Source organism: Atta colombica, unplaced genomic scaffold (assembly GCF_001594045.1).
Source record: "Atta colombica isolate Treedump-2 unplaced genomic scaffold, Acol1.0 scaffold100, whole genome shotgun sequence".
Taxonomy (NCBI): domain Eukaryota; kingdom Metazoa; phylum Arthropoda; class Insecta; order Hymenoptera; family Formicidae; genus Atta; species Atta colombica.
In genome coordinates, this window is record NW_017259185.1 from 3113912 (window position 1) to 3134573 (window position 20662).

The 20662-nt window shown below is 30.4% G+C and overlaps 1 pseudogene; it reads left to right on the forward strand.

The window, feature by feature from the left end:
• The first annotated feature begins 213 nt into the window (after positions 1 to 213).
• LOC108684719 lies at positions 214 to 3732 on the forward strand (annotated as a pseudogene).
• Positions 3733 to 20662: the final 16930 nt, after the last annotated feature.

Sequence of the window (20662 nt, forward strand, 5' to 3'; positions counted from 1 at the left end):
ATATCTAAGTATGTTTATATATCATTATAGTTATGTGACAGTGATTAACATTTTAAACTTGCGGTTCACACATTAAGATATATTTTTGAACTTGCTATTCATGATAAAGTTGAATTAAACTAGGAAGATGCCGAAATTCGTTTACGTCTGCAAAATAGCAAATTTGGATGCAGTTATGTGATCGATTTTCTGTGATGCATACACAAGTTTCTGATGAAGGACGGAAATTTTTCGCTGTCAGGGAACCATCCGGTTGCTGAAGTTGCAAGCGTTCTTTCCGAACTCTCTTGCGCAACTTCCGTGAAAATTGGCTCCTGTCGTGGACCAAGTTATCTACTTTCTTCAGGTTTGTCTTGAGATTCTAAGAAATATTACTGGTATAATTATTAATAGAGAATTTTGACCTCACAGGTAACATAAATTAATTTTTTGCAATCTTGAATTTAAATATATTTGCAAAAGAAATCGATCAAAATCCCAAATACAGTAGATATAAATAGTTTTTAAATAGTTGAAAAATAAATAATTATAATTTATGTAAACTATAATTTTTATTAAGATTGCTAAAATGAAAATAATGATGCGATATTTAATGATTATTTCTATTTATTAAATTTTTTTATACGTTATACTTAAAATTTTTTTAAGTATTACGTACTGCGATTTGATTTTTAATCCTCTCGTAAATCTGACTTATGAAACACTGGCGGCTTAAAGTCGTAAATGCTTTAGGTACTAAATAGATACTAAAAGACATTCAAACGTAAATATCTATTAAGACACATAACAATGTTATTTAAGAGTACTTAATTGTAGACAATACAATTTTTTTTAATATAGTTTTCACATTTATCGTTCAAATAATTTACTTGAACGCATATAACTTATTATATATAATTTAATTATAATTATATATAATAAATATTTTCTTCTATTAATTGACTTAGATCAAAATCGTTATTAGTTTAATATATACAAAAGAACTATAAGTATGTGCAGAAAAGCAAGATAAAGCACAATGCAAATAAAGAAATAAAATATAAGAATTCTTATCGATATATCGCATAATGATATCATTAACGTACAGTCTTTGATAATGTAAAAAGAAAATGCAAGATCATTTTCTCTAAAAAATATCACAAACAGGCTTGATATCAGAAAGATTTGAGGGCAAATAATTCGCTTTTCTCATTTCGACCGGACACACGAAAGTGTACTTATGGTGAACGGTAAAAATCTTTTTACACGCGCGACACATTGGCCAATTTGCCCGAAAAAGTTGGGAACAGCTCGTGAGTTTCACCAGAATCCGTTTTCCGATTTCTCGTATGTAACCTAAAGAAAAGTTTCTTTCTAACGAAAAAATATCCATTTTGCAAGTTCGAGATTACGTGCGTTGTCAGAGTGTCCCGTGGCTAGAAATTTGACTTTCATTATGAATGTTCTTTGATCAATATTAAATTGATTCTGTCCCGCGATGTTTGCATTCAATATGTATACGTTTCTGATACGAGGGAAAAACTCGTTATAAATTTTCTATTGGTATCGTTTTGCGTCACGAGCGATATTTGCACGTTTTACTGACTAACATCGAGTGGATATTGCATATTCTTGACCGGTGACATACGCGCACATACGACTGCTTGCTTTTCGCGCATAAAATGCTAATCCAATCTGCCGAATGTACTTCCGCGCAATTTACTGCTTTCCGTTCCATTTCTCTGAATGGTAGTATCTACCATCCGTTCATTTCGGTCTATTCCGTTCATGAAAAAATCATTCTCGTTTAGAATTTTTTTTTTATTTAGAGAAAAGAAGATCGTATCGTCTTAAAATAATGTTGTCAATTGATATAAATGTATTGGTAATGATGAAATGACAAGAGAAAAATATGAAATGAAAGAAATCTGATGTATTTTAAATCAACGCAAAACAAAAAATTATCTAATATATAAAAAATAACTAGATATAAACTAGATATAAACTAGATAAATCTGTATATCTAAAAAATATAAAAAAAAACTAGAATGATGAAAAACAATTAGAAATAGTGCTGTAAATACTTTTTAATGCGATTAGAAATAGCAACCTTCAGGAAAATCAGTCTATTTTTTATAATTGCATTTATGAAGATTTCAATTATCATCTTATAAAATCTCTATTATGAAATATTCAGCTAATTTAACTAATATCATGTTTTCCACATAATTAGTGCGAGATCTATTACTCAGATTATTAAAAAATATGCAATTTTACAATTCCACATATCTTTATCGCCGTATAATACTGTTCATAGCTGTTAGATTTAATTATGATAAACACTTTTTAATTTAATCTGCACTGCACTTAAATGACGAGGCGACGAGCTTTTCACAAGACTGATTCTCTTGATCGCCGAATTGGAAAGGAGTCGGGGTCGCCTTAATTGCCGCGTTTTCACCTCCGGAAAGGGCGAAGATTCTTTCAGGATCATCTCATGACGAGACGACTCTTTAGACTTTAGAGGACAGGCGGACGCGTTAATAATCTCGTTAACGTTCTGGCCGACGAACTCGCCACTTTCGAAAGCCACTTACAGTCAGGTCTCTCTCTCTCTCTCCCCCCCCTCTCTTTCTCTCTCTCTCTCTCTCTCTCTTTCTCTTTCATATGCTCAAATGTGTCGACAACGAGAGTCTATATCAAGATTAACATACGATATCAATCGCTTGCTGACAACGATCGCTATTGAGGGTGCAAGAACGTGATAACTGCTTTGATTTGCAAAATTAATTAATAAGTGAACACAATAACGGAGAATCTCTAAAATGTTTTGTGTAATAATTATATGTCATATCTTTTTATATTGTATTTTATAGATTAAATACAAGAAAAACATGAATGATATTCATATAAAATAAAAATAAAAAAATGAATGTATATCTGAAAAGATAACTTCTTTTTTGTTATTTATTACACTGCAAATCAATTCATTTCTGTGATTAATTTAGTTTTAAAGTAAATTCTATATTAAAGTATGCACTTACAATAATAAATAATAAAACCAAATTTTAGTTAAATTTATTTACATTTTCTTGAGTTTTTATTTAACTTGTTTTAGTTATATTATTAACGGTATATATTAAATATAATAGAAGTATCAGTAATGATCTATAAAAATGATAAAAAATAATTCAAATAAATATAATTTGATATTCATCAATTTAACAATGTATAAAGCTCCATTCTTCTCTTATTATTGAAGAAGAGTCAGTCAGTTTATGATTTTTTATTTTTATTTCCTTTTGAATTTTTAAATATTATCTATGAAATGTATGTATTCATACGTCATACATAACTATTAAATTTAACTTATTTAAATTATTTTAGAACGAGATTGGAATGCTTACAAGTTACACCGAAAGATTGGAGTAGTTGCGACAGATACGTTTGTCGTGCCAATTTAGTGAGTCGGTTTCCTCGCCACGGAACTCAACTACTTGTCGGTGTATTACACGAGCATACAGTTGCGACGAGTAGCAAACAAAGTACACACTGCAGTAATCCTGACCCACATAGCACTCGAAGCGGCCCTTTAAGGGAAAATGCAAACAACGCGAAGCAGCGATCTTGGTTTGCTGCCGTACAAGTTTCGCGATCTTAAGTGGTCATAAAATCATGAAAAAACTGCGTGATATCTCAAGTTTCTCACAGTATAGCTTGTGCAAACTTTTCTATAAAGAAATTACCTTGTAACTTTCCAAAGATAGTCCTTGCGATTAGATGATAAAGAGGTGCATAAAAAAATTAAAACATGCACGCACGCACGCACGCACGCACGCACGCACGCACGCACGCACGCACACACACACACTATATAATATAAACAGAGTTTCAGCTTCTATATTTTCAATTTTGATTTTTTAGTATATAAAATATACGGAATTCTTTTCTATTTTTACAAGAAAATATAGACCTATGAAAAGTGCTACTGTTATTTTTTTTTATATTAATTAATAGAATGTCGTACTAACTTCACGAATCTTATATTCTTCATATATAATATACAATCTTTAAATGAAACTGTCGTTATGTATGTGAATTGGTTTTCTACGAGTTCATTCAAATCAATGCATATAGTATTGTCGATACAATAGAAAATATTATATTGCCTTGTATCTTCTGTTCGATCTTAGCTCGAGCAGTATTCAAAGTTTCCTTGCAAGAAATTTTATTTTCTAACATACGGAAGCCTTACTTTTTGCTCTCTATCATTCACGATAGCAATCTACAATACATATTTATGAAATGTACCTGCGAAATGACAAAAATGACTTTTTTATTTTACTGTAGAATATTTGGTGAAATAAAATATCTAATGTTGAAGAATCAATAGTTATATTTCAGTCAGAGTAAAATATTTCTTTCATGTACTTAATTTGTGTAATAAAATTTATAATAAATTTAAAAACATTAAAGTTTATATATAATAGATAAAGAATATTTATATTTTTAGTAATTAATAAAAAATGTTATACAATAATAATACTTGATCAAATAGAACATTAAATAGAAATATTATACATTAAATAATAAAATATTATTTCAAAATGTAATAAAAAATACATTTATTATCGCATTTATAAAATATTTAAAATATTTAAGTTACACATGTGTACCACATATGAAGTGCAATTTAATTATGCGAATTCTATTGAATAGTTTCATTATTACGCCATTTTTTACGGAAACTTGCATGGAAAAATCTATACAATCAAGATTTCATAAGATAAGATAAGGAACCAAGGATAAAACTTGGTTCCTTAGCAAAATGAAACTTTCGAACGAAAGTTTAACATAACCAAGAAAGTACAATCCAAAAGTACAAGCCGAGAAGAAATAAACTAGATAAAGCTGACACTAGTTAAATATGTTAGTTTTACTTTCTTTCGCAAAGTTTAATAAAATCTGCTAAAATTGCTAACGATATCTAAAAGATCGCTTAAAATAAATCTGGGAAGCCACAGAATTGTATTAAATTAAGAAACATTTTATGAGTTAATTATATATGAATTAATTTACAATATTTTTGGCAGTAAACATTTTGCGAAAGATCTCTCTCAATTTAATTTGAGAGGAATAAAGATATTGTTTAAAAAAAATTAATAAAAAAATTAAGGCCTATAATTGATATTATAGATAATATGTTACACACTGAGATAATCATCTCAGACATATTAAGTCAAATTTAAAACTATTTTGCACAATCCAACAGCTTGTACACAGAAGCTTCTTTGATAATGAATTATGTATCAAGTAATAGATCAGAGGAAGAAGATGATCATGAAAGGGCAGTTTAGGAAGGGCTAGCAATTTCCCAAAGTGGTGTTCGCCTCTTGAGTATTGTACAAGTATACACCTCGGTGCACACTTTTCAGAAAGTTTATTAGAAAGCGGATTTTATCCCGGAAGAATCCTACAGAATAGTTAGATAAACTCATGAAATGTTTTAAAGTTATAAAAATCGCATTAATATAATCTCATTGGTAACAGTAATTAAATTTATTCGTAATTCTAAATTATATATAAGTTTGTTTAATCATCGAGCGGAAAATAACCGTCTAGATTTTTAAATTCACATTTTGATTAATAGTGAAAGATAGTGAAGGATACTTGTAAGCGCTATGTATAAAGGGAACTCAGGTAATTTCATATTAATGTACACCGTATGTATCTAAAATATATAGCAGCTTCAGTCTCATCTCCCTTATATACTTTTTGTTCTATATTTCTTCCATGTAGATTGAATCTCATGAATCCTGTTACAGCCTGATTTAAATTCTACATTTTTATGTTATTCTTTGCAATGTCGTATGCATACAACTTTGTTTCGAAAATCCTTTCGTGAGATCTTCGATCTCATTCCTATTTTCGTAAGCCAGAGTACAAGAACAATTAAAGAACGCCACGCTTTATCTCATGGCGGCACATACAGCAGGTTAATTAGTATTTATCGCGAGTTCGCTTGCGAAGATCGACCAGCAGTAATAGCGAGTGTGGAAGAGTTGGATATCTCCCCCGAGTGAAATTGGGGGTAAATTTTATCGCTCAAGTTTCCGGTCGCGAAGTTAACTTCCACCTATAACATTCTATCGCAGCGTATTTCTTTTACGAGACTGTCTCGTTTTTTAGCGGAATTCGAACGGAATCGGATAGTGAATCATGGAAAAAGTTCCAACCTATTAAAAAAAAAAGAGACATAAAAAAGATTTAAAAAAAGATTTCTACATGATTTTCTCTTTATATGACTTTGACTCTTGAGGTTTTTTAAAAATATTTTGCAAATTAAAAAACAAATACGCGTTAAGAATCTTGATCATATCGAAAATTTTGAAAAAAATCGTCAAAAAATTAAAATCTTCGGACATATCTAAAAAAGCTGCACCGTATAGAAGAGAGATTGAGGTATATATGTATAAAATATTTAAAGCATGTGATACTAATGCAGTCTTATGAAGAAAACTTACTTTGTGTCTGTAGAAACTGGAAAGTTGCTTTTAGTCGATAAAGATAGTGAATAGACAGATGTTTATTGTATTATAACTTGTGTTTTTTTGAGTAACTTTATAATATGATATCAAAATCCGTTATTTTTAACGATGGCTGTCTTTGTTTAGAAATGCGATTCTGTTTTTTTACAAATCAGATTTTCTTATAGTAATACGTATCTATTTTTTAATTTGCAAAATATTCGAAACTTAAAAGTCATATTTTTTATCTTTATATTATTTTAAAATCTAATTTTTTAATACATTACTAGCATTTTAATTTTCATGTTAGAAAAATCTGAAAATAGTATTTATATGAATTCATAAATTATGATTGCTTAAGCAATTTCTTTTTAATTCGTGCAAGAAGATTATATTATATCGATTTTATCTCGGTATAATTCTGTAAATAAAAGAATTAAATATAAATCTTAATTATATATAAAGTCACAAAAAAAATGTTTTATACATTTCATAAATATGAAGTATCTCGTCTCATAAAAGAACTTGAAAATATAATATTTTGAATTTGGAAATATTTGAAACCTAATGCGTACTATTCTACTCTGATAATATCTGCATTCCTCAACTCAAAGTAGAAAATTTTGCAGTGTAACGTTTCCTTGTTTCTCATTCAAAAATTTAATTTCTGTATTCCTACACGATTTTGCGCTGCAAGAAATTGCACGGAACTGAAAGAGAGGACACGACCACAATTGTTCGTTGCAAAGGCCAGACGCGTCGCTTCCCTGATGAAGCTAAAGTGATTCTTCCCAGGAACAAATGTTACTTGAGGACTTTGTCTATATTCCTTGAAGGAATCACTGGCGTAACTAACAACTTCTCTGAGAAACCTAACTCATTTCTTAAATTTTATCTTAAACTTTATTTTAAACTATATAGAAATTTTATTTTAAACTACATAGATTTCAATTCTTTTTGATAATAACTTTTATGATTTCTAATGATATTATTAATACATGCCAAGACAAAATATCAAATTTACACATTCAAAAAGAAGTAATTTATACAAAACAACATTAATATTAATAAAATATGGACTTATATGGACTTTTATAAAGAAATGTTTTGCAAATCTATGACTAAAATTTAAATTTAAATTTAATTTTTTATGCAGAGTTCTGTCGAGATAAAATCTATATGATATGATTTTCTTGCTTGAATTAAAAAGATATGTTATAAGCAATAGTAATCTATAAATCCAAATTGGAATAAATCTTTTTCTCTCTACAGTTTTCTCTTTGCATTTGTTACATATACTACGTGGATCTTTGGAAAGAAAACTTCATCTTAAAAGTAATAATATATTCCGTAAATATGATTTATGTCATAGTATCTATGTCTTTATCAATCTTCGTCAAATATAAATTACTTTTTCTCCTACAATGTTGACGGAATTTCAATACCATAAACTTGATATTCTTTCCGACTCATCTTTCTTGTATATATTCCATTTTCTGATCTTGAGTGCTCTCTAATATTGAAAGGCAGAGCCTTTCAGTATTACGATACAAAAGCTGAGGTGACTTTATTTATGTCACTCGGGAATATTTTGTTGAAAAAATAAGGATCGGCCAGTAAAAAGGTTAACGTTTTGAGAACGGTTTCTTCGCAATGCGAATTCATCAGCGCCATTTTCCTCGTCATGACGCTTGAGACAAGCTGTCCATTCTGGATAATGGTAACCATCCCCCGTCCTCATGTCCATTCTATTCTCGCCCCAGGGTACTTCAAGAGTCCTTTAATCTTCGAATTCGATGAAATATCCGCGACAGAAGGTGTTTAGAAGGTCGTTTGGTATATCCTTCACGCCGCCAAGACAAGTGAGTTAGCTTAAGCTTAACAGCTCACGACCCTCTTTCATCCTCTCCGGCTCACTCTCGCGCATTTCGTCGTTTCGCGGAAACGAGAGCGGATGCGACTACTGCAAACAATGGTTGACTATTAATCTTCATATTCCGTCATAAAGCACGAAATAAAAGCATTGAGTGGATGAGATTAATAAGTGCTCACAATTCTTTTTTATTTCTTTCAAAAACGAGATGATCACTGAATCATAAGTTTACATTTCTATCATATGTCTAACGTCAATATGGTTATGTAATAAAAATTCAACGACATAATATGTATTTAAAATGTATTATCTGAAAATCCCTGCGAGAAGGATTTAAAATTAAAAGAGTAAAGATTTAAATAAAAATTTACTGTGCTTGTTTCATTAAAAATATTCTCGTATTTCTTACTACGCCATAAATTACGAACAAATAGAAATAAGATTTCTAATATAAATAAACGCTTGATTGATCGCATTGTAAATAAGGTTTCTATTTCAGCGGGAAATATATCTCAATATTATTATTATCTCTATTATTTTTTAATTAGCATGTAACAGAGATACTAAATATATCTCTGTATTTTAATTCATAAAAAACAATTTAGCTACTTGCCTTTTAATTTCTTAGCAAAGTATCGCGAATGCAAAGCCGAAGAAGATAAACTTGAAGACGTTGTCGTGGCTGCGTGAAGGTTTTAACAAGATTTACGCGGAATAGTCGTTCGTGGGGTTATCTACGGAATAGACTCGAACCATGGCACAGTTGAGCTTATAATTTAACTTTGCGTATGAGCTTATAAAGATAGGACGCGTGAAACGGGTATACAGTCTTATCTTAAATTTGATAATGTTGGAACGGATGCATGTTCAATCAATGGGCTCGAATTTAATACATTATTTGTCGATTTTAAAAGATTATTATAGAAATTTTTATAGATATGCGAAATAAAGAGAAGAAGAAACTTTCTTTTTCATAACACCCAGTTTTCCGATATTTTAATCAGAGAGAGCGCCTGCTTTTTATCTTTTCACTGCAGTTGCAGTTTTATATTATCTGTTGCATTTAGAATAGAATAGCATTAAGAAAATAGAACTGTAGAAAATAGAATGTGACTTACCAAGATGAAGTACGACGGAACTGCATTACTGGAGTCTTATTCCCTGTAAAAAAATTAAATCTATTTGAAAAAAATGTGTTAAATCTGCATTATAAAATCCATTTTACGGACTTTCAGAGAAAAAGGAATCAATATATATAATTTTTTTAAAATGGGATAAAAGATGAAAATATTAAAACCATTATGAAAACATTTAATAACAGGAATATAACTTTTATAATATCCAATTTCTATTCTCATTTAATTATTACCATTTGTCGTCATTTTTTGCACTCATCCAGTCATAAAAAGAAAATTTAACATACGACATAGAACCAATCAATTCGTACTTTTTATCATTTTATTTGCCGGGAAATAAATTGAAAAAGATCGGGAAACGTCCATCAAGCGAACGATTGTCAATCCGTTGCTTACAATTTCTTTTTATGACTGTGTTATCGTCTGAATTGCTTTCGCGCCGAGACACAAATAGAAATTTTTTAATTCAGATCAATTAAGAGAAATAATCCTATTTTCAATCAAAGCGGATCTTAGTGCTTAAGTATTTTAGTGTGAATTTATATACATATCCAATTCTGCAAAGTGCCATAACTGTTTTCAGTCTTAAAACATAGTTATGAACAGATCTGGAATAGTAATCATATATTACTTTGGCAATAATAACCAACTTAATCATTTGGATGCTAAACATCTTATAAAAATTAATAGTTTGAGATGTTAATAAGAATATCTTTAAAAAATTTAACTAAATTTAATTTAATTTAATTTTTGAAATTGGTACATAAAATTAATTACATATTCGTTGTCATCATGATAATCTCTTTCTTTCTTAAAACCTTAAAAGGATTAAATTCATACTAAAAGTGTTTAAAACAATTTGCGCTTAATTGTCAGTTTTCCTAAATTTCTAATCGAATTTTTCCCAATGAAATTCTTCCCTATGTAGAAGGGAGGAGTCAACCACTACGTATAGTGATTGTTAATTATGACAATACAATACACTTTAATGCTAGCATTGTTATTGTATTGTTAGTATTGTTAGTATTGTTTCCTATGTATTGCCATTTATTGCGCACAATATTGCCGAGTAATGTTAATGTATTGCTGTATACTCATGCTTGTATTATTGCTTGTATTATTGTTAACGTATTGTTAGTACTGCTAGCATTACCCATTTTATTATTGTACTGTGGCAATATATTTCTGAAGAAATACAATACACTGATTGTATATTAATTGCTATAGTGGTTGATCCTTCGGATAGAAGTGAAGACGACAGAAGATGAGAGATGCAAAATATGCATTGATGAACTTCAATCCTTTTACACGCTCATATTCACAATAATGGAGAAGAATAGAGATTCTTCACCGTTGTTTTCACTTTCCTGTTCTATTCGGCTTCACTTCTATCATGGAGTCAGTGCTGGCTCTAGGTATCTTATTATAAGTCAGGCCTGTCCAATTTTAGCTCCGGAAAAGCAAAGCTATCGACACAAAAAATCAATTTGATTAAGATTTCGAAGAAATCTTTCTGTAAAGTGTTGAGCAGTTTGAGCAATTTATTTATTTTACAGTCCCACTTTACAGTCCCAAAAATTTTACTAACATTGAATTTTTTTGCATCGATGACTCTGCGTTTTAATTCTGGAGCTAAAATTGGACAGGCCTTATAAGTCTATATATCCAATACGAACTTAACTCGAATCATTAGAATTAAAATGACAATCGAAGTTGTGAATAGATGAACAATTTAGCATCAAGTTATAACAAATTCGATTGGACGCACATCGTGCATATTAGAGAAGGTACATAAATAAACATAAAAATGTGTGTTTAATATAAATATAAATACGAGTTAAACCGTGAAATCTTCAATGCATTTCATCGTGCTATTAAGTAATAATAAAAATATGTATCTTATAATTCAAAATAATTACATTTCACTTATAGACTCAGATTAAATTAGTGTATAATGACTTTAATTACATGCACTAGTGCGTCTAACCTAATTTGCTGAGTCATGCGAACAACACGAATGATTTACTCACCGGCGCTGATGTACCGTCGCCACAATTTCTGCTGTTTGTTGTTGAAACATCCACAAGAAACACACACACGCGATAATAATTAACGTAAAAATCGCCCGTCACTTTATTCGGCATTCCCGATAAATACACGCGATGTACTACAAACTTGGAAGAGGCGTTGAAACTTTGCTTTATGGTATTGCGTCACTCCCGATTCTTAAGGATATTCTACAATGCGTTGCAAACATCCGTTGTCAGTTGAAACGTTTATTGCGACAACCAATCAGAAGCATAAATAATATTAACGGTTCTAATTGAGTGCGACAAACGTTTTAACTGGCAATGGATGTAGAAGCCCTTTATAATTGCGTGGAATTTTCTTTAGATTTGTTCATGTATCATGTTCAATATTCTCTTATTATAGCTCTTAAGGTACGTTCAAAAAGATATTATTAGGCCGCTATTTCATTTATGCATTTTTATTGTACGACGAATTTTTCAAGCCTGTTGGCTATAATAGCAGAGCTGAGTACTTTTGACTTGAAATTGAATTATATACATATTCATGCCTATTACTGTTCCTATTCCTCACTTCATTACTGTTGTCGTAGCACGTGACGTTCGATTTTATTTTCAGAGAGATCAGTCTGAAATCATTAAAAGTTTTTGATCTGTATCATTCATTGTATTTAAAAATGTTCTATTATTAATATTATAAGATACTATTATTCATAATATATTCAACTATAAAAATACATATAAATTTTATATATACATGTATATAAAATTCATGTATTTTTCATTAATTCAGTATCTTATAATATTAATAATAGAATATCTTTAAATGTAGTAATTGATGCAAATCGAAAACTTTTAAATTCAGATTAGTATCGTCCTTGAAAGTGTAGCCATTGATACAACAATAAAGTGAGAAGTAGAAATGCTAATATATAGTTGCGAAATTATGTTGGGGAGGAAAAGCGTGATTAATAGCGTTAATGCATCTCAATGAATAATATTTTCTTTTTAATTCGCAATTGCAAAATAAGCATGTCGTTCGTGAATATATTTAGAACTATATATATATGTATATATTAGAAGATAATGTCTTTATATTAGAAGATAATTGTTTTGTGTTTTGACATTGTTATATTATTTTGAATTTATTAATAATCTTGAATGAAAAGAGAGAAGCACGACACAAAAACTTGTTCAAGGAATGTATTACATGTCACTTTGCGTCGTAACTAGCTTGTTTATAATGACGGTAGCATTTTGAGGAAAGCCCAGCTTGCATTGTCATGTTACAATACAATATACCGACAATTTTTTTATATCGTTTTGCTTTCTCGTTTGATTCGTGTTATTAACTCGTGTTTCTATCTGTACTTTTTCGAAATACATTATCCGATTAGAAATGAAAACAAAACGTTAAAACAGATTCAATAATAGACGATTATATTAAATTTTTTCTCGAGCTGCCATTTTCTTCTAAAAATATTTTTGCTCATTGAGATGTATTATTCATAACGCTATTATTTCTAACTTGTTCGAACGCCACGATGTGTAACTGAATTTAAACCGAAATATTGGAAATATCCCCTGTTCTAATTTTTTGCGTAATGAGATTTTCAACGGTAAAATACTTGCCACGATCATCGAATTACCAGCAGGCGATGTGACGTAGTGACGCTCCCCGCGCGAAGGTTGCGTTATTATAGGTGTGAACTGCGAAGTTTGCCGACTACGCCCCACCTCGCATCACCGCAACGTCACGTCTACGTAGCGCTACGTCACAGCGCTACGCCGCGCACTGACTTTGCTAGGCGCGTTTTACTTGGCGTTTACAACGTTTGCGAATATTATTTTATCTTTATCATTTAACATTTGATAAACAACAAGGATGAAATATTGTTCATGAGCGTTGCGAATATCAAGTGAAACGCATATTCCGAGGATGCGATCCACTTAAAATACGATCTGCTGCAAATACTTCGTTAACCAATTAAAAGAAAGAATTTTAATAAATTGATCAGTTAAAGAATACTTTAAAATATATTGTAAGAATATAAGAGTTTTGTTCCCAAGATGCGCAAAATGAATGATCAGAAGAAAGAATTTTACGAATTGATTGATTAAAGAATTCAAAGCGTTTGTAGCGTTGATCCTCGGCACCACCCGTCACTGCTACGTCACAGCCACACCACTCTCGTGTTTTGTTTTCAACTACTCGACTCGCGTCGACCTTCCGCCCCTTTCACCTACCGCGTCACGCCATTATTTCGTTTATTCGAAAACAAGTCTTACGTGTGATCCCCTTTCGGGAGGATCAAGAATATTGAATTAAATAAAAACGATTATCATGACGGGACTTTTGCTGATATTCATCCGTAGATTTATTTCGGCGTGTATCGTCTCATGTAACTGCGCAGTGAAATAATTTAAGAGCATTCGTTCCAAGTACATTGCAATATTGCATGTATGATTGAATATCGAGTTTCGGTGTGAATTGTTTCTCAAATGAGGTATGTGTGTAGTATACATAGAAAAATATTATTTCTATTGCTAAGAAAAGTGATTACTTAATTTATTTTCTTCCTTTTAAATTTTAAGCAATGGTTATCTTTAGCAAAAAATATTTCCTTGATAATAATTTTAAAATATAATTATTATAAATTTTAGAAAAAAACTCATTATGTACTCAAAAGAATTTATTTTTTTTTAAGAATATTATAAAATTGCTTAAAAAAGCGACTTTATAGTCGATTTTATAATCGAATTTGTTTTAATTTATTATAATAATTTTAATTGAAGTATTAAACTTACTAGAGAATTCAAAACATATTTTAAATAAATTTAATACTTATAAAGAACTTTGATTTGCGGTTATATGTAAGTTATAACTTTTGAAATACTTGAAACAAGTGTTACACTTGTGTGTAGTATGTATTTTTTTGTGTGTAATATCGGCGAAAATCCTATTAGAAATCGATTCAAGATTTCGAAAAGAGAAAGAACGAATCTTAATTACAAATCACATTTGAACAATTTGGTCATATAACTGAACAATTTAATCAATTTTTTCTTCATTCGAGATCTCGGATTTCTAGAATTATGGACACAAGACTTTATACTCTATACTAGTACGTATTGATGATGTTTTTACGTCGAAAATTTGCATAGCAACACGAAGTTGCTGGTGTGTTTCCTTACCAAATTTCAAGAAATTTGTCACACACAATGAATCTATACTTCGATACTATTAGGCTTGCTTCGCGTTGTGCATCAGAAATGCTTGTAACAAGAGTTTTTCATTCTCGTATTAATGTATATAAATTCAAAATTACGCGTTCGTTATAACGGTTTTATTGCGGTCGCGTGACGTGCTACGTCACGCTACGTCATCGCTACGTCACAGTCCCGCCGCCATATTGTCTCGAGTTTAACTGACGCGGTTACACGGTGCGCGTTGCATGTACGATTATCTGCCTTCGCGTCGCATGCGATTATCTGTCTTCCGAGTCGAAACTGATGAGTTTCACGTGAGAACACGCGAGAAAGTGATAATCGGGGAAGTGTCGAATTTAATTTAAGTAACAGACGACCATCGTCGCGTGTCGAAGTTTTGATGCTCAACGAGACAAATTCTTTAAAGGTGACTCTACACAGTTAATAATACTGACCGTAATATTAAATCAGATAGTAATATTACATCAGTAATACTGACAGGCATCAATATTTTTAGTATTTTTTACAACCTTACGCGATCAGTATTATCGACAATATGTTATATTTCACTTTAGTTTTACGTATGTATACTTATTTATTGCACTGTGATTTATGCTCGTATTCATAATCCTTATAATCCTTCCTTAAATTTAATCCTTTCTTAAATTTATCTTCAGATACTCTACGAATTATGTCATTGGCTACTGAGTATCTAAAGATAGAAATTTAAGAAAACCTTAAGTACAAGGTGACTATGAATACGAGCATTATTCTGTGACATGGAACTTAATAAAATGATATTGATGTTCAAGAATCAAAATCATCGTTGATATTCTACGCCAATCCATTAATATAATATATTATCTAGTATTTATTAACTATGTATGATCATCTTAAGGACGCGTTCGATACTTTCATCTGAGTGTTTTAGTGCGTCATTTCACATATCTTTATCGTTCAATCATAAAATGATACGTCCGGGCATTCAAATGTAGTTTCTAAACGTAACTTAATATCCTGTGTTGCAAGTGTGTTGCAACACACTTTCTTATAATAATTCAACGATTCTTATAATAATTATCTCACTTATCAAAGTACATATGTATATCGTTCTGCCTTTTCTACTCGTTTTACAAGTGCATTGCGCATTTCAGGAGCATCGGGTGAACCATTTTTCGGAGCAATGAGGTATTTGATAGTAATATTCGCTAACGGTCGACTTCGCTAACTCGAATTCGAATCGGTGGATAGGTATTTTCACATCGACGCAATCGTTCGCGTAGCGGCGTGAAGTTGCCGGCGCGCAGTGTGAAGTTGTCAGCGCGTCGGTTGCCTTCATCGTTTCACATGGCGGAATGCATTGCGTGCGTTATCGCGTTATTTGCATGTTCGAAACGCGTGTAATGAGTACCGGGAGTGTCGTGTAAAGACGTTTCTGACGAGGGAATGGATGTACACGAGGACGACATTTGAGTCTTACAATCATCATGCTTTTTCGAAGAGCCCGCATCCGTGGATGGAACGATAGCGGAATTCCGGAGCGATAGAACGGTGACGATTCATCGACCGGTGAGTGTTTATTGTAAATCCATGTGATCGTTTATGTATTTGCATTTGGCTACGTTTAGTAGTGCACGCAATAAAGCAACTTTGCAATTGTTTTAAAGCTCATTCGATAATTGCGTAAATGTAGTTGTAAAAGATTATAATTGTAAAAATTGATTCATCACAGTCGAATAGTCTTCTCATATTTGATTGTGGCCTAGTTTTCACTGAGGGTTTAAACCGGATCAGAATGTAAGAATCAATCAACTATAATCGAGTTCCATTCCCTTGTCATTTGACTGTAACAGGGAAATAGTCTATTTGGTTGGTTCTCGAGTTGGTTGGTTCTTACTTTTTGATCCAGTTTAAATCTTCGATGGAAACTAGGCCTGTGATTGATCAATTCTTACAGCTATAATTATTTGTAGAATGGACTTTAGATTCTTTAACATAATTCTTTAATGGTTTATATATTTAGATCCAATGAGAAGCTTAGGGCGAAACCATATTGAGGGCGAAATCATATTATAAAATTTTATAATAATTAAGAAGCTGCTTTTTTTATTGAATACAGCCATTGTGTCATAATTCACAATGATACAATCTCATATAATGTTATAGCTGATATTGTCGATTGTTATCATCTTTCGTAATCCTCACAAATCAGATAATAAATACGAACTATTTTGTGATAAGAATATTATTATTTAAAAGAGAAATTATCTAAAATAATTAAAATTAAATCTCTAATCTAAAATTAAATAATTAATAAAATGTCATGAATAAATAAAACATTTTGGGGAATATATCTAATATATGTATGAAAGATTTTCTTTAGAAATATGAAATGATGCACAAAACATTTAATATACATTTATTACTAAATTATATATATATATATCATACATATTGCATATTATAATTATTTGTTTGACACAATTGATTTTATTATTACATTATTTTTTAGATGTAATGAAATGACTGCATTGATTTGGTAAATATATTTACTGATAATTATATTTGCCTACACAATTTTGCTATATGTAATTACAATATTTTTTATACAATATGTTCATGCAGAGACTACATATTTATTTACTAAATATTCAATTCACATTTTTATCGATGGAATATTGTTCTAAAAGAATAGGCGAAAAACAGTTTTTCTCGCGAATGCTTTTGAATTGACAAAAGATACGAAGCGACAGGCGCGATTTCTCTTGATATAGTATGATGCAGTAGATAATCGATGTTATTTCTCGTAGAAACATCTGAATGTTCGTGGACTGATAAAAGTAAGATAAACGACAAGGGGCATTTTTATGACGAGAAGAAAAAATTGTGCCTATATCTCATGTCAATTCACGATATGTTTGTCATTGTGTTTATGAGGCATTTCAAAATTATTTCCGCATCTTTTCATTAATTTTTATTACAATTTATAAAGATAATATCATTTGTCATAAATGAAATTTGTTAATATTGACATGTTTTCCTCGTTAGAATATTTACATGAAAAATAATTTTTTATTAAGAGAGAGTGATATTATAATTATTAAATCGATCATTTTAATTATTGTATTTAAAAGTTAAAAATTAATCCTAAAGATATTTATGTCTTATTTTATTATTAAACTATTGAGATCTACAAGATTATACATAGATTAGATTCTTTGATTGCTTTTAATAATAGAAAAGGTTCGCGTATTAAAAGTTTAGTATTAAAAATCAAAATTGGGAATGGATGTTATCTTTATTGATAGTTTCGATATACCATATTTTTGAATATTGACTACGAAATTATTTCCCGTCACGATGACGTTCTATACAGCTTTGCAAAGCACCAATTTGCTACTGTGAAATTGCAATTTCTATTCACGACAAACACTTTTTCATATTTTGAAAATTTTGTGTCCAAGGAAAATTGAATGTATGAAAATATGCATGAATACTACGCGTATGAAAGACAGTAAAAATAACAAAGAGATGAAAATATAATTTAACATTTGATGCTTTGAAAATTTTTTGTTTTTACAGAAAAATTTTTTTCCGGTATAAATAGTACTAATATATTCATCAGAACCGTTAATAATATTACTTGATTATTAACTTTAATAATTTATTTTCAATACTTCGACATTATTTCAATTTAAAAGTTTATCGAGATAGTTACTCAATATTTAAAATTTTAAACCATTAAAAAATCTTCAGAATTGTTAAATAAAAAATTTGAAAATATCTTATTCGCGCATTTTTTAAATATTAATTTAATTATTTGCAACAAGAAATACACGCATTTTTTCGAGCTACGAGACTTATATTGTTGGCGTGATAATATGTGACATCTCTTTGCTTTGTGCAATTTACGTTGTTCATTCGTGGAATAAAAGGTCTGACATATTTTTCATTGCGATGTATAAAATCTACATATTGTATTTCAAAAATTCAAGAGGCGGAAAAGTAAAGAGCTGTTGTCAGTAGTTTCTCGCAGAACGACATCGTTATTTCCTCGAAGTAAGAGACGGAGTGCGTCGCAAAACAGAAGCTTCTCACACTAGTTGCATTTCCTGCCCATCGTCGTTGTCCTGCGCGCGTGGCAGGTCAATTCGGAAATTGGAACGTGACCGTGCGGAGAATTTATGGCCGAGCATCTGGTGCCAGTTTAATAAAGCATCCGCGACGGTGGTTTCGAGCTGACTTAATTAGCTTCTACGCGTGGCGTGTTTCTCATCTTGGATTCTCTCATTGCGGGGCGTAACAATGGCTCTGTTTATGCCTGGAGCAAACCTGATCATTCTCAAGTCACATTCTGACTGACCCTGTTCTCTCCTTTTCCTTCTCTCTGACTTCCTAATTAAAGATGCGGTTGCAGCATAAAACTATGTCAGACGTCACTTTGAAAGAAATCAAAAAAGCCCATAGAAGATTTAAAAAAGTAATTTTTAAAGCATTTAATTGATTTGGATTTTAAATTTATTCTTTATTCGCCAAATTTGTTAAAATAAGATAAAATGGACATATAACGATGACTTTTAACTATTTTTCTTTTTTTTATTATACAAATATTATGAGATTATTAGAACAGCATAGTTAACAAATACAATATTTAAATGATATAATTTTTTATTTTAATTCAAAAAGATTTTTCTATATTGTAATAATTTCTTTCCTTATCAATGTTTATATATAAAAATATTATTTGTCGCAATAATGAAAGATAGATATCTTGGAATCTAAATAAAAATAAAATTTAAATTTTTCCAATAGAAGCAAACGAAAAATTTTGAAAGCAAAAGTGTCATTACTTTTCATTATTCATTATATAAATTATTAAAGATTCTTAATCGACATTTAATTGATTGAAGATAATTACCGTGAGTTTATATATGAAACAATAAATATATAATAGATGCAATTCCAATGCAGTCTAACAATAGAGGTGTTTGTTGCACGCACGGTATCGCGCGAGTTCACTTACTGTAACCCACCTATATGTTAAGCTTCGCGTTGCATCGCAAGCACGTGCCCGTGGAAATTTGTCGAAGCTTCTCTTCGCAACGTGAGCTTCCGCATTGTAACAAGCTTACGAGCTGAGCCGCATTCCGCTGACACGTTCCGTAACGACGATAAATAAAATGTGATTTCCGGCACGATACGAGCGGTTTGCAACCTGATTATTGTGTTGGATGCATCGACAGATTTGATATTGGAGCGTAGAAAGAAAATTAATATTTGAAGTGAGATTATTGAAACTCATGTTAGCGTGATTGCTGCACGTAATACGCAGTTAAATCGTTACTGCATCGACGTACCAATTTATTAATCCACTTGTAACCAAATTATATTTTGAGTTGAGGGTTTTATTTAAATTAAATTTTCGCAACAACACTTTAAATAAAATTTTATACAAAAATTATGATTATTTTGTATAGATGACTTATTATGTTTGATAGATAAGAATTTGTTAAATTATTCATCACAAATAATATGTAAGATATTTTAAAATATGATAAATGAATCTTGGAATCTTCTTTGTATCTAGTTTTTCATATTTGATGCAGTTATTATTTGAATATTAAAATTTTTTTCTTTATCAGTTCTTTATCTAATGCTATTTAATATATATTTCAACTTGAAGGAATTCGGTTAATTTTTTATATGACTGCTTTGAAAGAATTTAATACAGAAAATGAAATTCAATTTCATTTATACTAACAAAGAGTCTAACTAACAATGTCTACATTTTATAAAAAAATTGAGTAACATAGTTTCTTCCATCTTTTCGCGCGCATTCATTTTGCGCCAATATTACAATTATTGTGAAAATATAACCTTGTAATAATAATATAACTTTGGTAATAATAA